This window comes from Oryzias latipes, chromosome 6, assembly GCF_002234675.1.
Source record: "Oryzias latipes chromosome 6, ASM223467v1".
Lineage (NCBI taxonomy): Eukaryota > Metazoa > Chordata > Actinopteri > Beloniformes > Adrianichthyidae > Oryzias > Oryzias latipes.
The window spans coordinates 12,123,762-12,143,434 of NC_019864.2; the positions used below are offsets into that span (position 1 = coordinate 12,123,762).

At 39.6% G+C, this 19,673-nt stretch overlaps 1 protein-coding gene across 2 annotated transcripts in view; it reads left to right on the forward strand.

Annotated features, from left to right (window-relative positions):
• The window catches only part of LOC101169201 (plexin-B2), a 121,062-nt gene that overhangs the window by 60,873 nt on the left and 40,516 nt on the right, over positions 1-19,673 (forward strand). The gene's annotated exons all lie outside the window — the stretch shown is intronic.

Here is a 19,673-nt window from a genome sequence, read left to right on the forward strand (position 1 = left end):
ATGGCTGATTGTAATCCCTTTCTTTCTAGAACCTGTTTTACTGTCGTTGTTATTTCAGAAATAAATAAACCTCTGCAACTTGGGAGAGAAGATTCTCACTCGTGGTAGGATCTTGAGGATTTCACTGCCTGTTGGAAGCTTAGGCCAGTCTCCTAGGATGATTGAAAAACACTTGCCCCCCAACACACGCATGAATTTATAAAAGTGTAATACATATGTGTGAGCCAAGACCACTTCTCGCTGACAGTGATTATAACCCTAAGGAATACCTCCCACATGTGGCCTCACACAGTTATCAAGAGCCGCATGCCATGCTATCCAACCTCTTGATCCTTGGTCTGCCATCGCCATGGTAACAATCAGCTTTTTACACCCCACCAACACCAGCTCTACCTCATCCCTCCCTCCAATCAGATGGGACTTGTCAGGAGCTGTTCAAGATGTGGATTGCCAGGCCACAAGCCCAGCAGGTCTCCTACAGATGTAGAATAGAATCAATCAAGGAAATGGACTGGCTCGACCAGGTGCCACTTATTATGAGCATTACTTCCTTTGCCCTCTCACATATGAATTTGTGCAGCGAAATACTCATTTGTACCTGTTGCTTTCAGTGTATGCTTCTTTTTCACTGATGAAAAAGCACAGGAAAAATCTATTGTTTGCAAGGTGCAATGATCAGCTGCAACATTAAATATTCAGTTAGGTCTTGTGGGATAAGGAAGCACTTAAGTCCTAAATGAGGCCATTGTAAAATCATCTTTTGTCTTTTTCATGCAACCAATAAAGACACCAAAGGTTCACGTTGACATTTTTTCTTTCCTCGTCGTGGAGCCAAGGTTTAATAAATTTATGGGTCAAATTGAAACTATTGGATTACATTGAAAGGACTTTGTTTCAATTATTAGTTATTGACAAACAAAAGAGAACAGAAATGAATATTAGTAAATTAAAAGATGGAAAAATTGGTAATGAGTCTGGACTGATAAATAGAATGAACAGTTTGAAACTAAAATGTGAATGGATTTGCCATTAATTCTTGTTTACTTGTTTGAAGTCATATTTATGTATCTTGCAAGAAATAAAAGTATTCTGGAAAACTTCACCTGTGCTGTTCAGTACCCCGGTTTTTATCTCTGAGATACACTGGTTGAAGTTTTTACTAAAGATGCCCCGAAACGATTTTAGGCCTGTGAATTGGATCGTTCAGATGATCCCCTGATTTGGCTGCATAGGAAAAATAGAACATCACCCCCCCCTGCAAATGTCCCACCTTTATATTTTCAAAAATCAGGGCCAATCCTCCTTGTAGTTTTAGGTGCTGTGACCCAGCGTTTTGGCCTCATCAAAGTCACTCAGACATTTGCCATTGACCTTTTTCTCTTAATGCTGCCAAAATGTTAACTTCAAGGGCTGACCTCCTCTTTTCTGCTTGATATGTCCCATTTCTTTGCAAATGCCACTGTAATAATAATCAATATGCTTAATCGTTCTGCAGTGTGGTGTAAGTCATTTTAAAAACTGCAGTATATTACAGATTACTTGTTATTGTGGTTCAAAAGCAATCCCTCACCTTGCAATATTACTCTGTCAACATCTTCTACGTGATTCCTCTATTACTTTTAAGTTACTGTCTTCAAGTAAAAAAAACAGAAAACGTAGAATAATATTGTTTTACTTCGGTGAAAGCTCTAAAAGCACAATAGAGGAGCAGCCTTCAGCTGTAGTCAGTTTAGTCCATTAAAATAAAATATAGTGTACCTTTCAAAAAAAAAAAAGGAAAATGGACCAAACAGAACCTGAGGTTTGTGTGTCTAAGCTTTTCACATCTTCTAAAGCATAATGAGAAGATCTAAAGCATCAATCTTTTTTTTCTTATGAAAAGAGGCACCTTTACAACTTTATCATTAGAAATGTATATTCATTCATTCATTCATTGGAATACAAAAGCTGTACAACACACCCTTAACAGAAATAAATAACAGATGTGTAGGGATGCATCGATACACTTTCTTCCCGATGTGGGTTCAACCTCAATATTTGGATATTTTTGGCTCAATATATGATTTGGGTATTACAAAACAACTACAACAAAGCAAAAAAAAAAAAAAAATTTACTAATAGTCAAATAACAGTGTAAGACAGACCTTTCAAATGGCTCACACTAAGACTGGTAATGTAAAGAACAAAAAACAAAAAATCCTTCTTATATTTACTGTATGACACTTTCAATATATAAACATACCGGATGCAACGATTCATTGTAACAGGATTTGAGTTTAAATCGAGAATTGTCACATCCCTATTATTTAGCTGATGTTTAGCAGTACACTTTTCTTTGAACATTCTATATAAAGTTATTACTTTAATATGTGAAATGTTTTGAGATGGCCTTGCAGGAAATGTTAGTTTTATTTGTTGTTGGAGTTGGCCCAAATGAAAGCGTCCACTATATCAGATCTACAGACATCCCTTGAAATGCAAGTGCACACTAAATAAAAATGCCTTAGAAACAGCAAACAAGGAGGAGTTTTTGGTTTACTCTGTTGCTTTTACATAACTACCTAATAAAAGAATATTAGAGAAAACATAGTAGGTCCCCTTTAGAAGTGGGTCTCATTAGTCTCACAGGGCTGGAGGCGCATACCTGGTTCAAATCCATGTAGGGACATTGGAGTTTTTCCCACAGCGTTCCTTCTTCCTTCTTTAGTCCATGCATGTGCGTGTTAGTGAAAGTTACAGAAATGAAACATGACGCTTTCTGAAATGCTGCCTTCCCCCTGATTTTTCTGAAGAGATGCCCCGGGATATTGTTACGTGCTTTACTGAAAAGCAGTAAATTAGCAGAGGAAAGCAAAGGAAACGAGGTTGGATGGTAACGCCTCTGCGAGACTTTCCTGGGATGTTCTGCTTCCCCAAAGAACTGTTCTTTTGGGGGATCGAGAGAAAAAAGTCTTTGATGTAACGTGCTTGCAAAGTGGTGGAAGTGCCGTTCTGATATTTGTTGGGCCCTTAGAGAAAAAAGTTGTAAATAAGAATATTTTGAACTCCTCCATCTCGTGCTTTTCATACATCGCTTCCTTTGAGAAACAGTTTAGCAGTTTTTCTAATGTGCATAATATATTGACTCATCCCATTTTAAAATTGCAACCCTTTTTTTTCTTGCACAGCATAAAACAACTGTAAAGCCATCATGGTGTCAGCACTTCCCTCCATAATCTTGTGTCTAAAGGAGCCAGCTGGTGGGCTGTTCTTCATAGGCAGGCGGGCCTTTGCCTGTGCAAATCCACAAACTGATGCATCAACGCCACAGTTGTAAGCTGTATCGTTTAGCCTTTTGTCATCGCATCAACAATTCTTCCGCCTAAGATATTACTGCCAGCAAGCAAACCAAAGGGATGGAGGCACTGACGAGTCAAGCAGCCACCCGCTGAAGCCCTTGTAGGAGAGCATTTCTTTAATTAGTTTCAAGATGGCAGGGGTGATCTTGACATCAGCAGCTTGGGAAGTTGAGCGCTGTCTTTCCTGCCTTCTGTTGTTTGTCTAATACTGGGCAAGAACAAAGAGGCTCACATTTCCCTCATCTGACTGTACTATCCGTTCGATTGGGTTCTAACTGGGGGTGCCTGCGGCTCCGGTACAACAGATAGAACTAAATCGGATCTTGTAATTAAAATAATGTACAAAGTTCCAGCTGGAAGTATGCTTAATGAAAACAATTAAAGGATTTATCCACCTGGATATATCCCTTGTCTATTTTTATCTGCTTATCAATTCCTTCTGTTTTATTTCATCTTCTGTTCTTTGTACAACAAAGGCGTTTGAAGCTGATAGACTCCAAGGTGGCATGGCGGGTGTGGAGAATAAGGTTTGATCTAGGGTGGCAGGCACTTATCAAGAGTGTTGTGATACCAAGAGGCTCAGTAACCTCCTCAGAGATTTGTCTGTTTCCCTTCACTCCCCCTTATATTCTCCACTCGCTCTGACTTCCCTTTCAAACCATTAAGCCCCGTATTAAAGATTCATATGCACCTGAGGTGTATTCAGAACACACTCTGCCCCTGCTGCTCACTTGCTCCTTGCTCAGTCTGCCCTTTCTGCCTTTTCACCTCACCCACAGCCTCCCTCCCTTGTATCAGTGCCTCCTCACTAATAAGGATACTTAGAGTAAATCCTCCCAACTCCAGTTTCCATAGCGGATTAGTGCTCTCACCGTCTACAGATAAAACAATTGGTTGTGTTGGACAAAACAAAAGGCTTTCTTGTTGGCGATGTGCTGTTTTGGCTCCTTGAGCGTGTTTTCAGTCTTTCTCACCTCTCATGAATGATTTCGAAATTCATCCTCTTTCTGCTTTACCTCTCATGCTGTTCTTTTCTTTTTGCCTTGAGCCCTTATTTCTCATTACCAGACTGGTGCCCCTCCAACCACTTAAGCATTTGTTTTCCACTAAAGAAATTCCAAAGTGTGACTGAAGCTGATGTCGTCTTTTAGACTGAACACTGTGTCTAACAGTCGTTTCTGTCCAAGCTAAGACAAGTGAATACGGGGCCAAGTGAACGTCTGTTGTCCTTAAAAAGTGGATTTCCTCACAAGACCCCAACAAACAAGGCAACAAAGTTCATGTAAATGATAAATAGTTAATCCAGCTCTTTATTCCTCTCTGTCTTACCCCTCTCTGTCACACATAGAAATGAGGCAGCTCACACTAGCCCCATCGGAGTCTTCCAGCAATTAGGCAAGTGCCAGAAAAACACATTAATCTAGCTGTTATATCTTGCCTTGTTAATTTATAGTTTGGTTGGGAAAGCTTATTCATTAATTGGCTGTGTTGGATGACACACAGTGAAATTACATTTGCATAGATCATTTTAAAATTGCCATCGAGCATCCTGCTGGGAGCTATGCTGAAAATAAACTCCTTTGGTTTTAAGTGTTTGCATGTTTGATGGGAGTCTAGTGATGAGAGAAAGCAGGCGTGGAAAAAAAAGGTATTTTCTCAGAGAAGTGTGGAGACTTTGGGGTGTTTTTTTTAAGCTGTAACTGTCTTGACCCTAGTCTCCATGCAAGTGGAGAAATTGGCTGTACTCAGCAGACCAGGGCGGAGATGGTAAGTGGTGGCGGGGGGCACAGTGGATGGCTGAGCGGCCACGCAAGCAGTGGGAGAGAGAAGGGTCAATTCCAGAAGAACTCTCAAGTTTCATTTCAAAAATTGAATCGTCAATTTCTATTCAGTCGACCACTCTGCAGGATTGGAAATGAATGAACGTCAAAGCTGTGGTTGTCTTGGAAATAGGGGTAAGCTCTGGAGTGAATTCAAAGGCGACGGTTAAGGTTGGGCTGGGAGAGACGAGTGGATAAGCAGCAGAGGGGAAAGAAAGGTGAACAGGAATCAAAGGGAAATTGAACACGGGCCTTGACCTTGGCATGCTCAGTATAGCGATGGCCTAACTGATAATTCCCTGAACTCAAGATACGCAGACTGACAACTTTGTTGGGAACTAATCTAAAAGAGGGACATCTTGAATTCCCTGTGGAGAAAAAGACTGAACAGTAGTTTGTTTCATACTCAAACTTAATGTGGAGCACAATTTATGACTCTTTTACATGATATGTTCAAGGGTATACACATCTTTTTATACACGTATAGGTCTGAAAGCCTTTCCTCACCAGAGTCCAGACCTTGTTCATCAATATCGCAGACGACTGCATAATGAAATGGTGACAGGTATGCAGGGCATAAACGATAAAGTGACATCTTTACAGATGCATTGTAGAACTTTTTGCTGATCTCAGTCAAACTGCAAAGTTACCTTCCACATCTTTTCTTATCCAGCCATGTGCAGCCTAATTAAAGCATATTTTACTTGCCGCTTTCAGCTAATATCTTTGACCTTTGCAGATTTGCAATTGATTAAAAATTGTGATCCCAAAAGGACTAAAAAATTAATTGAAAACGAAAGATAAAACACAATCATAGTTGTCTTCCAGGTGAGAAATTCTGTCTCTGTGATGGAGTGCTGACCTGCCCAGGATGTAATCTGCCCCTTTCCTGATTGCAACCTACATAAGCTCTTGCTCCACTGAAGAGGAAAACGGAAATGTAGAAAATGGACAGATGGATAAAAATACATTCATATTCAACTTATCTTAAAAATTACACCTGTGGTGAAGGGGTCAAACGGCTTTAGTTTTTAAACTTGCTGTGCAGTTCCTGCACATACACAAATTAGCATTGTTATACTGCAGCCTTTATCGCATTACACACAGGAATAATTAATCCAAAAAGCACTAGGTTAATTGCTCTAAATATTGCAGTGTATTAGTGGTTTTAATATGGGGTTTGTGGTATTTATGCACAGTTAGGAGTCGTAATGCATACCAGTTAAGGATATGCAGAATTGCTTTAAGTAATTTCTGTTTGATATAAATTTTGCATGTGTAATTATTTTAGGAGAAAGAAATACAAAGACTTTTTGAACTAAGTTGTTTTTCAAACTAATTATTTGGTATGAGAAGTGTCATTTTGCGGTTTTCTTTATTTTAAAGATATAAGATATGGAAATTTTACGTAGAATTCTTTTATAAAACTCAATATGTTGGAGTATTTATTACAACTGTCCAAATGATTGTGTGTAAACTTCAATATGATATTAGTGCTGCCCATTTCTTTCTGTAGTTCTAAACCAATTTTCAGTATTGCACCAGTAAATTTTAGATTTAAATCTTGTGTAAATATTTTGTTGCATACAAGCCTCGTCATTCTGCCACAAGCTTTCAAGCACCTTTGTGCCTGTACTAAAATCAGAATGTGCCGGTTTGAGAAATCATGGAGTGGGGGTGGGGTAGAGTGGCTCTTAGAGTGGCACCAGTGGTGATCATCTCTATGATTTCAAACCTAATTAACCTCGGCGTTGCGCCACACTTCAGCTGAACGGATAACAGCAACTGCCGTTTTGCGGTCTCCTATGAGAAATGTTGGGATGATGGCTGGAGTAAGAGGAGGAAAAGGCAGGGTCTGAGACAGATGGAAACTTGAGGCATCACTAACATCTCTCACATTGAATCTTTTTCTTGGCAGTTGGTTTCGAACAATCTGAAGAAATCGAATGTGCAAGTTACCAAAACCCATTTACTTTTTGTCCTACAGTGACTAATAGCGTTATGTTTTTTTTTTTTTGTTTGTTTTTAACAAAACAGGAGTGGTTATTACTGTGTGTGTGTTGTTTTCTTTTTGGAGTATAAGTCGCTTTTCTCAAATAGGCTCACATTTTTGTTATTTTCTGACAAACAGTCGCTGGAAAACACTGTGTGTGTATCAATATTTTCTACCAATAGCAATGCAGATGAAGATGCACTGGCCTTGGCAAAGTTGTTGAAAAGCAACACAGACAATAAGGAATTAAATGAATTTTGCTGATTTAAAGTTTTTTTTTATAGAGTTTAGTTGACTTGTTAGCATATTCTTTCTGCTTTAGTTGTCTGAATAATTGTTCATATGTTGGGCTAATGTACTAGATCCTATGTTTCATGAAGCTAAACACGGTTAGGGAAGTGAAGCGTGCATATTTTCAGTCTATTATTATCTAGTCAATTATCATGATTTGCCTTTCAAAATGAAATGTCTGTTCTTCTTCCTTTATTTTGTTGAATAATTTTTCTCAAAATTGGGATTTTCATTTCAGGGTTTTTTCCCCCTTTACTATGCATTTTTTGGCATCTGCAAGTTATACTCCGAAGCAACTTATAGTCCAAAATATGGTTAATTATTTTTCCAAATGCAAATATATCTGGTTGATCATGTTTTTAAGAAATAAATATTTATTATAGCCCTTTAAGTTAGAAAACTGTGACTGGTGTTTTCGTTTTGCTGAATAACCTTGCCCTTGGCTATGAGAGTCAGAAAAAAAATATGAAACAAACATTCAGTTGTCCCTCACTCTGTCTTCCCCGGAGTCCTGACTCAGACTGTCTGCCATTCCGTCTGTTTGCAGTTGGGGAACACCAAATTGTCGACTCCACCATCTCCAGTGTCGGCAGGGAATGTTTGAGCTCTCACAGGGCCTCGTGTTCTGTTCCCGCAGCTCAACCAAGAGTTTAAAAATACTTCAGCTTTGTCGTTTCTTATGCAAAGAGATCCATGACAGCAGACTGATCTGTGACAGAGGGCTGTAGTATGTCTTGCCTCAGTGTGCCAATTTCTTTTACATTTTCCATGCAAAAACTTTCTCACAGTTTCCATGTTTTCTCACCGTCTTCATTCTTCTCTGCCTTTCTTTCACCTCTTTTTCCCTCCTCCATCATGCTGTCTGTCCGTTCATCTCATTTAAGTCAGTGACATTTGATGTAAGGCGGCACGCGCCTTGAGAGCTCACAGCCATTGGCTCATAAAAACACACATGAGGATGGAGGACTCGATGCGGAGGGAAAGGTCAGGCTTACGCTTTGAGAGCCTAATCACCCACTCGCACTGAGTGGCCTGCCCGCTCAGTCACACTTGATTGAGAGTGCATGTGTGCGTTCGGGAAGTGTTATCTCATATGTGACTTGGTTTATGTAAGCAAACGGCGTACAGTGTTGTGGGGTAGATTGCAGCTCGAGAGAGGCGATTTGCTTTCTAAAGTGTATTTAATTTCCAGAGCGGAGAGCATAAGATAAGCAGGTGACCGCTTTAGGTCAGGTAACATTTAGGTCAGGAAATGCGCACGCAAACATAATCACAATCCTTGTGCCCAGGAAAAAGTGGTGTAATCAGAAGCCCTGTCGGGGGGAACTGTGCAGCTTTTGCAGGGTCATTAACTTCTCCCTGAGCGTTTTTTTTAGAAGGGGAATTGGGTAAGACGAGTGGACCACCCTCATCTAAAAACTCCTTTAATACAGCCTTTATGCTGCTCCGTTTTTGCAATAAGTGATTGTGCACTTGTAAGCATGTATATGTGGCTCTCGTCTATGGTCTGTGCTCATTCCCTCATTAGAGGTCCTTGCGTGTTCCCTTTTGCTTGGAGCAGTTGAAGCAGAACAGTGCTGCTGGGATTAAGTATTAAAGAGCCTCAGCTGCTTTGGGGCTCCTGTTGTTCGGCTTTGGGCCACCAAGGCCCGATAATGGTGTTTGTTTAGCCATTAGTCAAGCCCTGCTTAGCAGCACTCTCCCCTCCAGCTACAGCAACACTGATAGATGATGGATCCAGATTGCAAAGATCACCAGACTAAGTTTGTGGAGTGGTTTCACTGGCATCAGGAACATTTCTTCAAAGCTTGTTGCACTAACGATATGTGGGAAACCCATACTTTTGAGTTTTTATAAAGACTGGTCATTTCTTCACTTATCTAACAAAATACCAAGAGGGCATTCTATGTGTCTTCTTGCATTCTATATAAAAGTGCTACTATATTCTGAAAGAAATTGACTTTTATGATGTGTTTTTGCAGCTACCGTAATTCAGCATTTATCTTTAAAGCCTCAAACCTAAATATCCTTTCATATGGAGATTTGGCAAATCTCTATGACACTAATAAGTGCTGTTAGTCATCAATGAAAGATGAAAACCTTAAGAAACCACTGCAGTCATCTCTTGATCTATTGTAAAAGTGTTCTCAGTGGTCCTTTAATTATGATTTTCTAGCTAAAATCAAAAACTTGTGTGTTGTTTTTTTTAGGACATTGTTTCTGCAGAGCGGCAGGAGTTCATGAGAAATTTTCCTCTGAGTTGTAGGCAGGACTGTTGGACTGTAAGCCACCCCCATCATCCATCTTTTTACACACTCTCCCTCTAGCCCCTCACAACCTCCACTTAACATTAGCAGTAGAACAAAAACTTCGAGTAATATTGGAGCTATTCAGGTGTACAGTTTTGATCCAGATTCCAGCTCAGACGAGGAAAACAAAGTCGTACATGGATCTATTTGTCTGCAAGTGGATTCATCAGAATGGAGCAAAGCAGGAAGTGTTTAAGAATAAAGAAATACTCAGAAATGCAATTTTAGGCATATTTGTCTTTATATTTGTCCCCCATCATCAGAAAAAGTCTACAAGAACACGATTAAAATAGAAAAAACACAAATATTCAGTGGATTGGATATTTAACAAGGCTCGGTTTATATATATTCCTCATAATGAAAGCACTTTTTCACTATTCACACTTTGGCTCCACTTGAGAAATGACAGACACCTGCCAGCTTGCACAATGGATGCATTGAAAACCAGCCAGTGTTGTGGGATTGCCCTTCTTCTGGTCTTGTTTTTCCTCTTCTCTTGCCCTTTCACTTGCCAAACACTACAGCCATAGCTCTTTTCTAATGCCACCACATCTGTGTTTAATTTTAGGCACAATACACACTTGTTTTAATTGTGGGGTTGTAACATTTTTTTTTTTCAACTTGCAAACTTTTTAAATTTCTGGTTCAGCAGCTTGACTGTTATTGGCAGCAACATGTACTGTTGTAAGGCACATCTATCAATTGTTCAATGACGTCAATTGCTTTCGCATCAAATTTTTTTCTTATGTCTTTGGAGCAGACATTTCCTTTTTCCAGACTTTAAACTCTGTCTGCACCAGAAGAACTGGAGATATTCCAGATGGCTGCGATGAAACAAGAACTAGTATATGTTGGATGAGATGCTGCCAAAATCTCATGGCTTTTTTACAGCACATTTCATTTTTGTATCAACACCAGCGCCGAATGTGTTTAGACACATCTGCCACATTGACAAAATGCTGCAAAATATGTGATGGCAAATAAAAATGAGTTTTAACTTGCATCTCTTGATAAAGAGCACTTTTTCAATGTATGCTACCCATGAAAGAGAGTAGAATAGAACAAATCACTGCAGTTATTCAGCCAGCGTGGTATTACATGAAGGAATGTGACCTCTTCACTTCCTCAGTCCAAAATCAGTGAACACACCGGAGCATTGAGCAAATTAAAAGAGGTGAGGAAGTGAGCAGCTTTAGTTACAGCGCTCAGGAAACAGTGAGAGGGTTGGTTGCCTTTGCTCAGCTGCACCTCAGACAACACTGGGGAATGGAGAGGGACTGTGCCTCTCCTTCAGAGAAACAGTTTGGTGACCTTTGGCTTCAATACACGCCTCTCTAACATCTCAAAATGCAGCTGCCCTGTTTGCACAGACTCAAAGGAACATTATAACCACATTGTTTATGGTAAACTCACAAAAAAGCATTAAAGACCCACACAGATGAAAATCGTGTTCTAGTAGTATTTGTCCAATGATGGAGGAGATAAAAAAATTAAGCATATAAGGCATTTCTAAATATTTCTTTATTCTGTGAATCAGGAACAGAGGACAAAATGCAGTTTGGAAAGCTTTTGTAGGTGTGACATAGAGGCTACGTCAAACCACAAGCTCTCTGCTCCTCTCCATTCTGATGCATCTGGTGCATGAATATTTTATATTTTAGTTTGAAAAATGGTCCTTATTTCTCTCTGGAACAGTGTTCTGAAACCCAAACAAACCGAACCACTTCCACCTGGGTCGTTAACAGCCGAAAAAGATGACCAGTTTGGGGAGGGAGTCACTGGCTCCTCAACCCCCAGCTGAGGACAAAGGACTCTTAACGACCCGAAACAATGTAGGCTAAGTTGACAATACCATCCAGTTTCAGGTCTGACTCCTCCCCCATGAGCGCATATATACCAGCTCTTTTACCAGCTAATTCAGAATTGGAAAAAAAGCCTCTTGTCCATATGACAGCCCTAAACCTACTACTATTATAAATGGTTAAAGTTGTATATCTATATAGCGCTTTTTTACTTTTCCTTAAAAGCCCAAAGCGCTTTACAGTCACAGTGCCATTCACACACACTGATGGCGCCTCTACTCCACCTTTTTACAAGGCATCAACTTGTAACCACCAGGAGCTGTGGGGTTCAGTGTCTTGCCCAAGGACACTTTGACAGATGGAAGGGCAAGGCAGGAAATGAATCTGCGATTTGGGTTCAGAGGTGGACCACTCTGCCTCTAGATCACAGCTTCCCGAATAGCATTTGTTTTTATAAAAAAAAAAAAAAACAGCTTATCTTCTCACTTGTTCTAAATGGAACTCAGTCTGTATATCTGAAAACCTGTAGCGTGTTGTTCAAATTAAAAAAAACAGACACGCTTGATATGTATTAAAGAGACACTTGCTGTACTCACATTTCATAAAGTGCCTGATTTTACGCCTGAAGAAAAAACAAAGTGAGCAGGTTGTCTGTTATGTTGACTAAAGCCTCTAAAACCATAACATGTAGAGATACATGTTATGGTTATGGTAACATAAGAGAGCTGGAGAGTGATCATTCCATGTAAGATTATTCTTCTCCTTGAAAGTGAATGCTGAGCAGCGAGACTAAACCAGATTCCAAGGTACCTTCATGGCTCATTGCTATTTATGCCGGTGAAGTGAAATCATTATAACCAATAAGGTATGTAATGGATTTCTTCCCAACAGTCAGTGAGCCTACGTGTCTTTTTAATTGTGGCTGCATATGTGTTGGAAAAGGCGCCCCGCTGGATGTAAGTGCAGGCTGATGAGAGGGGGATTGCCTAAGGGTGGTACATGGATTAAGAAAGCTGGTATCCAACCAGGGGAAGCAGGGATTAAAGTTTGTGCAGAAAAGATGCTAAAGTATTCCAGAGCAAGACAATGACTTACTACCTTAATTTTATCTTTCTTTAAGGTAGACGGGAGCGATTGAAAAAAGGAATTCCTCACCGTCATCCGTCTAAGTGTCAAAATGAGGTGAACGTTGTGCGCAAACCATTATAAGATGTTTTCACTCCTGACAGATAATTAATGAACATGTGTTTTTCAAATCGGCTGCTTGAAGTCATTCATCAAAAACATTGCAAGCTTAGTATTTAGACTAACTTGATGAGTCAAAAAAATTCTGCGTGTATTTCTTATCCTGTATCCTTTTTTTTTTTTTTAAATATAGCTGGATCACATAGAGATTTTTAGACAAGTAGCTTGTGTATGCATGTCTACAAATGCTTGTGTGTATTAAAGCAATTGTCTGGATGTGTTGGTGACACCCGTCTGAGGATGCATTTTCTCCTCCAAGTAGCTCTTTTCTGGCAGGGCACACCATCTAATTAGGTTCTTCACATCCACCAGCTGTGCCCAAACGGCAAACGGTTACACCACTGGAGAGCGGCATCATCCGGACAGGGATTGGGGGAGGCCAGTTAGAAGTGGGAGATTAGCACACGCCCCTGTCACTGCTGAGAATGACAGGTTGCATTTTGCGCTTTTGTTTGAAAGACAAACAAATATTGAGAGATTTTAGGAGGCACAAAGGTCAGCTGCTAAGATATGCACACGGCAGAAAAGTGTTGCAGTTAGTCTTGGTGCTTGTGCATCCAAGCACATTTAAATGTGCGCCTTCCTCGTGTGGCTTGTGTGTCTGAGCCTGTGGTTTGAGCTCTCACTGCTCAAGTGTCCAGCTGGCAGAAGGGAGATAGCAGGAGCTTTGAAAATGGTGACAGAGCGGTAAACAGACACACAAACAGTCCATCAATCCTAATGAGGAAAAGTGCTGTGCCAAAGGAATGGTGTGTGTCTGCTGGGCTCACACCACCTGACTCCTGGTCATACATCACAACAGACAAACGTACAACACTGAATAGGGGCAAACTTTGTAGACGCACTGAATGCATACACATGTGAGAATTGGGGCACAGTCTTAAGTGGATGTAGTGCAATGCTCTGTTTGGGTCATGAGCCCATTTTAAAGGTGTTCATATTTAGGCCAGACCAGCTGGATCCCACCAAAAATGAGCCAAGCCCATCAATCTACCCACCTGCGCTTGTTACCCTCAATACGTTAGGTTGTGGCTAGTAGGTAACATTCCACATTCAGTCATTTTGCGGTGAAAGAAATACAAGCACTGACAAAAGGGTCATTGTTCAAGTGGGAGCAGAACTGTCATCATCACACAGTCTGCCCTGTGAAGCATTCAAAAAACCCAAAAACGATAGGCCCTCTCTGCTTTGTCAATCTTCCCCTTTATGGCAACAGAAAAATGAAGTGCGAGGTTTTGCCAATTGAATTTCAGCTCCTTGTTAAAGCTCCAAATCCAGTTTCTCATGTAGCTCAATCTCACTTCATCCAGTTTTTTCAGCCTTTGACATTTTGTAGGATAAATGGGGAAGTTTGATTTGAAACATTAACCCTTCTCTGACCCACCCATCCATCTGTCTCCCCCCCCGAGCTGCCCCCCTCCCGGGGACAGGCGAGTAATTTAATTGGAGTTCACTTTTATCATTGCATAGCCGTTTCAGTGGGAGGACATAGCCCTCCCCTTCACATCAGTGACACAGCTGGCATCTACTGAAGAAAGCTCCCCAGTAAAGAAAGTGCTGAATCTGAATGATCACAATGTGGGGTGATGTCTTATTATGTTTTCAGGATAGGATGTCTCTTATTTATTTATTTATTTTATCAGTTTCCCTTCTCTATCTGTTTTAATGAGCACTCATGTTGGCTGAAAACCTGCCAGGTCAGCGGTTGCCGAACTGTTTGCGCGTTTGATCTTATCACGACGCATCCATCTCTCCCCTCCTGCCCTTAATTTTTCCCCTCTTCCTCTCTGATCGCTTACTCCTTCTCTCAGCCACGCTCTCACGCTCCCTCCTAGAGGCAGGGTTGTCCAACAAACATGACGACTGCTGTGCCATGTTTCAGAGCGCTGGCGTCGGAAAAATAACAGATAAAAATGTTTCCAAATAAAAACCCATCAGGTTGGGAGGAATGTGTCCTTGCGGTTGAAGTGGGATCAACACAACAAGTTGCGTTTGTGTGTACAAGTGTGGGTAAAAGTTGTGTGTTTGGGCACTCCTCAATTATGTGTTATTTTCCTCAGCTCGAAGCCACATCTCCTGTCCAGACAGGTTTTGTTTTGTCATGGGTGGCCAGAAGAGATTCTTTTCGTGTTGCATTTTTTTCTTGATGGAGGATATTTATTAAGAAAATTATGATTTAAAATGGCATTTCTGATTTTGTCTTTATTCAGCTCACTGTGTATCGGGAGTAGATGAAAAAAAGCAGCTGGAAAAAGCTTGTAGATGTGACATAGAGTCTATGGCAAGCCAAAAGCTCTCTGCTCTGTTTCATTCTCATGCAGACAAATACATCTTTGTTTTCCTCGTACAATCTGGCATCTACCTCAAAACTGTGGATAGCTCCAATATTGCTCGCCTTTTTTGTTGCACCGCTAATCTTAGGTTGAGGGGTGTGAGGGGCAAGTCTCAGTTTTCTGCTATAATAACAAATATGACGCTATATTCACAACGGCCTCGGAAACACGTTTTTGACGGACCACTTCCAATGAAAATCGATGTAAATTGTCGCAAAGGGCTTATGCTTCCAAAACTCCACTGTTCATGCAAAATTACACAAGTTCTACAACCGTTTTCTGGCTCTACGCGCACAATGTCTGGCCAGTGAATGTCCACTCCAAGTTAAACCAGATTAAACTTTGACTAATCAGGAAATTGGATTTAGTTGTGATGAATAGATGACGTTCCTTTCAATTCACAGAAGTGCCAACCATTTGAAAATGAATCATTGAGGAGAAATTAATAATCGCGGTTAGTGCCTGGCCAGAGTTATGACTCCAAGTCTTTTATATATATCGAACCAAAACTATGAAAGAAAAAGCCTGAAGCAAGATCCACCAGATTTGCACCGCTTTGACATTTCGCACCAAGCCTCCTTCAACTGTAGATGGAAGACCAGCCCTAGTAAACAGTAGCAAAAGAATCAGAAGAAGAAGCCCCTCCCTGCTTGTCCAGTGTGAACACCATGAACTACACTTGCATTCAAGAACATGCTTGGTGTGTGCATAGCCTCATTTGTAACATCACTAGCTCTTAAAGCAAACCTCAAGTTTTCTATCTCAAGCCTTTTCTCTGTCAAAGCTGTTTTATTTTGTAATTGCATGAGTTATTGATCGGTATACTTTACACCCTGGGTGTGTGTGCTTAACTGAGATTTTCTTTTAAATTCTCTCAACCCTCATTATGCTTTAGTATTAGTTTCCATGTAAAGTGTTGACATTGAAAAATATCTTAAAATAGTAGTCAGATGATAAATCCACCAAAAGCCTGTATGGTTTCCTGAAAATGTTTTTTCTTTTTTTGACGAAAATATTGACTAAAAGAGCTCATGACTTTAAGGTGTTGCTAGTGTGGCTCTACATCTTTTCCTCATTTAGAAAACGTTGATCTTTGAACTCACCCATATCTCTGGATGTCAGCAGATAACACGGGCAGGCTCTTTTTTTTTTTCTTTCTTCCTCCTCCTCTCCTACACTATATGAAGTAGCTGTCTGATAAATGATGACTATAAACCCATTGCCTTTTGGTGTTTTCGAGAGAAGACTGCAAAGTCTCAATATAAACTCAATCCTTCTCCATCATAGTTTGATATTTTCAGGTGTGACATAAATGCTTACAAAATGTCATTTTGTGCGATCTCTTCTATATAGAGAATCTGGCAGGACTGCTGGCAGTTGCAAATAAATGAAATATAGAAATCCAATATATGACTCATGTTTTTTGTGAAACACGAGTATTTTATATTCTTTTCATAAATTATAAAGTAGATGATCTTACTAAAAATGCTAATGTGCTTTAAAAATAATAACTTTTTTGGGACTGGTGCTGAAATTACTTTACAAATTATTGAGTTATATTATCTTGCTGACATTTCTGCCTTTTAAGAATAGGAGAAGCAGACAAAACAATTAAAATAGGAGAATTTAAAATCTTTTTTCGTTATAAAGCTTTAGTGACTGCAACAGTTTCTGTTTTTGATGGTTCCTTGGTTTGGTGCACGTGCTTATTCAGCAATTCTACAGTTGTCTCTGCTCAAGTGATGGAAGTTGTACTTAATTAGGATCATATGAAAATTCTTCAGGAAAAAAAAAGTTTTTTTTTTTCATTTTACATTAAATGTCAATGTGGAATGTATTGGATTTGTGGTCATTTCTACACTTGCATCAAGCCTTCCTTATTCAATTGTCTTGTATTTCACAGGAACACATTTTTCATATGTGCCAGCTTCATTAACACATGATGTGTTCCATCATTATTTATTTTCTCAGGCCATTTGAGGCCTCATTAGCTGAAGGTTGATGTAGCATGCCGCATCTAAATTTAGCATCTTTTAATTTATTTTTTTTCCCACAGAATTGTCAATTGGATAACATGCCCAGCCCCTTGCAGAAGCTTTCATACATATGGTCACGAGAGAGATAGTCAAAAGGCAAATCAAAGAAAAGTTTCTCTGTTCACTTGTGTAACCAGGTCACTATCCTCAGATTGGCAAGCGTAGATCAATATTAATCAAAGGTATATAAGGTTAGGAAGTAAACAAGTGATTAAAACGTAATCTTAGTAACTAATATTGAAAAATGATCTGGGAGGATATACAATAAAATACATTTTTTTTGGTAGTTTTCTTCTTTAGATCATGGCATGATTGTAGAATTTAAATGAAGAGGTATTATTATGTTATTTATATTTTCTATTAAAGGATCTATAGCATGCTTTTCTTAAGCCTTTTAGAGTCAACTATATCCATATATACAGTACAGATCAAAGGTTTGGACACACCTTCCCATTCATTTGAATGAGAAGGGGTGTCCAGACTTTTGGTCTGTACTGTATGATAATACATAACCTAAATAATGTTTTTTTTTTTTAATGAAATATTTTCACAGCTAATTTTCCTACCTGCAAGTAAGACTGCTCGATCTCTGAGGCACCGCCTTTTGCCCTGTTTGGGCACCGCCCATTTCATGATGTCAACATAGAGCCGACCTCTGCAGCGTGTCTGCGACTCGCCCACAAAAACAGCATCCAAACTTTTGTAAAGATTAATGTGCATATTGTGTGTATAAATTGGAAGGGTTAAGCTGATCACTGCTAGCCCATCGGATAAAGTGTGTGTCTGTAAGCCTGGGGGCAGTACTGGCGGCGCAGACTCTTCCTGGAAGGGGCTGTTCTCACTTATCTACGTCACAATGTGAGAACCGGCTAGTTTTCGTGGATTGGTGCTCAGAGCGCAGGTTTTTCGAGGAATACTCAGAAATATGTGAATGGATCAAAATACTGCTTTGAGGTATTTTTTGTGAGGAATTATTATAATATATATTACTACACAGTAAAAAATGATTTTGCTAGATATAAGTCTTTTAATGGTGATTGAGGCTTAATTTATTCACACAAAATCTGCTGATTGTGGTAAAGATTGGGTGTTGCTGCCACATGTGTTGATCAATTTAAATAAAAACGTAAGGTCATATGCCATGCCTGATACTTGTCTCTTGAGTTAAACCAGCATATATATCAATGTTTGTTATTCAAAAGGGACCAAATAAGTTTTAACTGGTCTGTTATCAGCCCCAAAACTGCCTCTAAAAATATTTTGCAAGACTTATTGCACCAAGACCAACAGCTGATCCTAAAAACTGTTTTTTAATCAATTTTCACATCTATTTGCATGTGTGCAGTCTGATGCATCTGTTATGCTTTTGCTGACAACAAATTGTTTTTACAAGCCTCTGCAGTTTTTGCAATATTACCTTGAAAAGTCAAGCGCAACATTTATTGTCACCCCTTCAAGCTGAGACTGGTTTTTAACTCTCTGTGGAAATATGCGTTTTGGCACTTTGAAAGTGAAATTACAGCTCACACGGTCCCTTCATTTTGTCCACTTTGTGGCTTTCTCTTATTTATGCCACTGGGTTAAATCTCGATCAGACGCTAACTGCCTCACTTTCATAATTACAGATGGAGAAAGGAAATGCATACATGACTGTTCTGTATAAGCACTGGCAGAAATTTTATTGAGTCATTTCAATTTTTATAGAAAAAAACTTACAGCACTGAACTGAAAAGGGACTGATACATTTATGCATTGAAATTAGGTGGGGTAGGGGACTAAAGCAGAAAATGTAAAAGAAGAAGTCCTTAAGTCGACTGACGGACACATTTTGTAAATTAAACTTTTCCTGTGACCTCCCCTGCCACCCCACTTCCAGGCAAAGCATCTATGATCAGTGATCTTCCAACCAGTAAAGTAGGTTTAGGTTAATAAAAACAGCTTTGGTAAGTTTCATCAGGAGGTTCCAACAGTAAAAGTATTCCTGAGGAGACTTGACTGGCAAGTTGAAGTGAAAAGTATTGGGTTTTTGACAGAAAACGTAGAAAAAAAACACCACATTCAATCACAATTTGTTGCACTGGCAGGACATGAGCAAAAACCACCTGCAGTTCCATATTTACCACAGCTTGGGCAAACAGCAGTGAGCAAGGACTCCGCAGGCTCCTGCTGTTTCCCGTAACATAATGCTGTCTGTATTTTACAACGATACCGTGTGATCGTGTTTTTCTGAGACGGAAATGTGTTGTTCCTGAGTACAATGTGTTTGGAGGTGTTGTTTGAGGGCTACAAAAGTGCAAATGAGGCTGGAGCTGATCCAAGATTTTTAAATAGCTTTCTCTTCGCCACAAATTGAAATTTACTTTAACTCCTGACCCTTAACTTATTTTTTTTATTTTTTTACACCCCCTCAAAGAGGTTAAGTGGTAGATCAGAAAATCCCATCTTGTTCAACATAGTTAATTTCTTTTGTGTTTGTTTTTGTATTTACTGTTCAAAAGAAATTTGA